Source organism: Penaeus vannamei, chromosome 8 (assembly GCF_042767895.1).
Source record: "Penaeus vannamei isolate JL-2024 chromosome 8, ASM4276789v1, whole genome shotgun sequence".
Taxonomy (NCBI): domain Eukaryota; kingdom Metazoa; phylum Arthropoda; class Malacostraca; order Decapoda; family Penaeidae; genus Penaeus; species Penaeus vannamei.
Window position 1 is genome coordinate 2,406,343 of NC_091556.1, and position 4,856 is coordinate 2,411,198.

The window sequence follows — 4,856 nt, forward strand, 5'->3', positions numbered from 1 at the left end:
CCTTCTTCTTGTTTCTATCCCCCCTCCCCCCCCCACTAATTCTCTTCCTTCTTCTTGATTCTATCCCCCCTCCCCCTACACTAATTCTCTTCCTTCTTCTTGTTTCTATCCCCCCTCTCTCCCACTAATTCTCTTCCTTCTTCTTGTTTCTATCCCCCCTCCCCCCCACACTAATTCTCTTCCTTCTTCTTGTTTCTATCCCCCCTCCCCCCCACACTAATTCTCTTCCTTCTTCTTGTTTCTATCCCCCCTCTCCCCCACACTAATTCTCTTCCTTCTTCTTGTTTCTATCCCCCTCCCCCCACACTAATTCTCTTCCTTCTTCTTGTTTCTATCCCCCCTCCCCCCCCACACTAATTCTCTTCCTTCTTCTTGTTTCTATCCCCCCTCCCCCCCCCACTAATTCTCTTCCTTCTTCTTGATTCTATCCCCCCTCCCCCCCACACTAATTCTCTTCCTTCTTCTTGTTTCTATCCCCCCTCCCCCCACACTAATTCTCTTCCTTCTTCTTGTTTCTATCCCCCCTCCCCCCCCCACTAATTCTCTTCCTTCTTCTTGTTTCTATCCCCCCTCCCCCCACACTAATTCTCTTCCTTCTTCTTGTTTCTATCCCCCCTCCCCCCCCCACTAATTCTCTTCCTTCTTCTTGTTTCTATCCCCCCTCCCCCCCCACACTAATTCTCTTCCTTCTTCTTGTTTCTATCCCCCCTCCCCCCCCACTAATTCTCTTCCTTCTTCTTGTTTCTATCCCCCCTCCCCCCCACACTAATTCTCTTCCTTCTTCTTGTTTCTATCCCCCCTCCCCCCCTACACTAATTCTCTTCCTTCTTCTTGTTTCTATCCCCCCTCTCTCCCCCCACTAATTCTCTTCCTTCTTCTTGTTTCTATCCCCCCTCCCCCCACACTAATTCTCTTCCTTCTTCTTGTTTCTATCCCCCCTCCCCCCCACACTAATTCTCTTCCTTCTTCTTGTTTCTATCCCCCCTCCCCCCCCCACTAATTCTCTTCCTTCTTCTTGTTTCTATCCCCCCTCCCCCCCTACACTAATTCTCTTCCTTCTTCTTGTTTCTATCCCCCCTCTCTCCCCCCACTAATTCTCTTCCTTCTTCTTGTTTCTATCCCCCCTCCCCCCCACACTAATTCTCTTCCTTCTTCTTGTTTCTATCCCCCCTCCCCCCCACTAATTCTCTTCCTTCTTCTTGTTTCTATCCCCCCTCCCCCCCCCACTAATTCTCTTCCTTCTTCTTGTTTCTATCCCCCCTCCCCCCCACTAATTCTCTTCCTTCTTCTTGTTTCTATCCCCCCTCCCCCCCCACTAATTCTCTTCCTTTTTCTTGTTTCTATCCCCCTTCTCCCCCACTAATTCTCTTCCTTCTTCTTGTTTCTATCCCCCCTCCCCCCCCCACTAATTCTCTTCCTTCTTCTTGTTTCTATCCCCCCTCCCCCCCACACTAATTCTCTTCCTTCTTCTTGTTTCTATCCCCCCTCCCCCCCCACTAATTCTCTTCCTTCTTCTTGTTTCTATCCCCCCTCCCCCCCCCACTAATTCTCTTCCTTCTTCTTGTTTCTATCCCCCCTCCCCCCCCACTAATTCTCTTCCTTCTTCTTGTTTCTATCCCCCCTCCCCCCCCACTAATTCTCTTCCTTCTTCTTGTTTCTATCCCCCCTCCCCCCCCCACTAATTCTCTTCCTTCTTCTTGTTTCTATCCCCCCTCCCCCCCCACTAATTCTCTTCCTTCTTCTTGTTTCTATCCCCCCTCTCTCCCCCACTAATTCTCTTCCTTCTTCTTGTTTCTATCCCCCCTCCCCCCCCCCACACTAATTCTCTTCCTTCTTCTTGTTTCTATCCCCCTCCCCCCCCCACTAATTCTCTTCCTTCTTCTTGTTTCTATCCCCCCTCCCCCCCACACTAATTCTCTTCCTTCTTCTTGTTTCTATCCCCCCTCCCCCCCACACTAATTCTCTTCCTTCTTCTTGTTTCTATCCCCCCTCCCCCCCACACTAATTCTCTTCCTTCTTCTTGTTTCTATCCCCCCTCCCCCCCACTAATTCTCTTCCTTCTTCTTGTTTCTATCCCCCCTCCCCCCCCACTAATTCTCTTCCTTCTTCTTGTTTCTATCCCCCCTCCCCCCCACTAATTCTCTTCCTTCTTCTTGTTTCTATCCCCCCTCCCCCCCCCACTAATTCTCTTCCTTCTTCTTGTTTCTATCCCCCCTCCCCCCCCACTAATTCTCTTCCTTCTTCTTGTTTCTATCCCCCCTCCCCCCCCACTAATTCTCTTCCTTCTTCTTGTTTCTATCCCCCCTCCCCCCCCCACTAATTCTCTTCCTTCTTCTTGTTTCTATCCCCCCTCCCCCCCCCACTAATTCTCTTCCTTCTTCTTGTTTCTATCCCCCCTCCCCCCCCCACTAATTCTCTTCCTTCTTCTTGTTTCTATCCCCCCTCCCCCCCCACTAATTCTCTTCCTTCTTCTTGTTTCTATCCCCCCTCCCCCCCCCACTAATTCTCTTCCTTCTTCTTGTTTCTATCCCCCCTCCCCCCCCACTAATTCTCTTCCTTCTTCTTGTTTCTATCCCCCCTCCCCCCCCCACACTAATTCTCTTCCTTCTTCTTGTTTCTATCCCCCCTCTCCCCCCCACTAATTCTCTTCCTTCTTCTTGTTTCTATCCCCCCTCCCCCCCCCACTAATTCTCTTCCTTCTTCTTGTTTCTATCCCCCCTCCCCCCCCCACTAATTCTCTTCCTTCTTCTTGTTTCTATCCCCCCTCCCCCCCCCACTAATTCTCTTCCTTCTTCTTGTTTCTATCCCCCCTCCCCCCCCACTAATTCTCTTCCTTCTTCTTGTTTCTATCCCCCCTCCCCCCCCACTAATTCTCTTCCTTCTTCTTGTTTCTATCCCCCCTCCCCCCCACACTAATTCTCTTCCTTCTTCTTGTTTCTATCCCCCCTCCCCCCCACACTAATTCTCTTCCTTCTTCTTGTTTCTATCCCCCCTCCCCCCCCCACTAATTCTCTTCCTTCTTCTTGTTTCTATCCCCCCTCCCCCCCACACTAATTCTCTTCCTTCTTCTTGTTTCTATCCCCCTCTCCCCCACTAATTCTCTTCCTTCTTCTTGTTTCTATCCCCCCTCCCCCCCCCCACTAATTCTCTTCCTTCTTCTTGTTTCTATCCCCCCTCCCCCCCCACTAATTCTCTTCCTTCTTCTTGTTTCTATCCCCCCTCCCCCCCCACTAATTCTCTTCCTTCTTCTTGTTTCTATCCCCCCTCTCCCCCACACTAATTCTCTTCCTTCTTCTTGTTTCTATCCCCCCTCCCCCCCCACACTAATTCTCTTCCTTCTTCTTGTTTCTATCCCCCCTCCCCCCCCACTAATTCTCTTCCTTCTTCTTGTTTCTATCCCCCCTCCCCCCCACACTAATTCTCTTCCTTCTTCTTGTTTCTATCCCCCCTCCCCCCCCCACTAATTCTCTTCCTTCTTCTTGTTTCTATCCCCCCTCCCCCCCACACTAATTCTCTTCCTTCTTCTTGTTTCTATCCCCCCTCCCCCCACACTAATTCTCTTCCTTCTTCTTGTTTCTATCCCCCCTCCCCCCCACACTAATTCTCTTCCTTCTTCTTGTTTCTATCCCCCCTCTCCCCCCCACTAATTCTCTTCCTTCTTCTTGTTTCTATCCCCCCTCCCCCCCACACTAATTCTCTTCCTTCTTCTTGTTTCTATCCCCCCTCCCCCCCCACTAATTCTCTTCCTTCTTCTTGTTTCTATCCCCCTCCCCCCCACTAATCCCCCTCCCCCCCACACTAATTCTCTTCCTTCTTCTTGTTTCTATCCCCCCTCCCCCCCCACTAATTCTCTTCCTTCTTCTTGTTTCTATCCCCCCTCCCCCCCCACACTAATTCTCTTCCTTCTTCTTGTTTCTATCCCCCCTCCCCCCCCACTAATTCTCTTCCTTCTTCTTGTTTCTATCCCCCCTCCCCCCCACACTAATTCTCTTCCTTCTTCTTGTTTCTATCCCCCCTCCCCCCCCCACTAATTCTCTTCCTTCTTCTTGTTTCTATCCCCCCTCCCCCCCCCACTAATTCTCTTCCTTCTTCTTGTTTCTATCCCCCCTCCCCCCCCCACTAATTCTCTTCCTTCTTCTTGTTTCTATCCCCCCTCCCCCCACACTAATTCTCTTCCTTCTTCTTGTTTCTATCCCCCCTCCCCCCCCACTAATTCTCTTCCTTCTTCTTGTTTCTATCCCCCCTCCCCCCCCACTAATTCTCTTCCTTCTTCTTGTTTCTATCCCCCCTCCCCCCCACTAATTCTCTTCCTTCTTCTTGTTTCTATCCCCCCTCCCCCCCCCCACTAATTCTCTTCCTTCTTCTTGTTTCTATCCCCCTCTCTCCCCCACTAATTCTCTTCCTTCTTCTTGTTTCTATCCCCCCTCCCCCCCCCACTAATTCTCTTCCTTCTTCTTGTTTCTATCCCCCCTCCCCCCCACTAATTCTCTTCCTTCTTCTTGTTTCTATCCCCCCTCCCCCCCACACTAATTCTCTTCCTTCTTCTTGTTTCTATCCCCCCTCCCCCCCCACTAATTCTCTTCCTTCTTCTTGTTTCTATCCCCCCTCCCCCCCCACTAATTCTCTTCCTTCTTCTTGTTTCTATCCCCCCTCCCCCCCCCACTAATTCTCTTCCTTCTTCTTGTTTCTATCCCCCTCCCCCCACTAATTCTCTTCCTTCTTCTTGTTTCTATCCCCCCTCCCCCCCCACACTAATTCTCTTCCTTCTTCTTGTTTCTATCCCCCCTCTCTCCCCCACTAATTCTCTTCCTTCTTCTTGTTTCTATCCCCCCTCCCCCCCCACACTAATTCTCTTC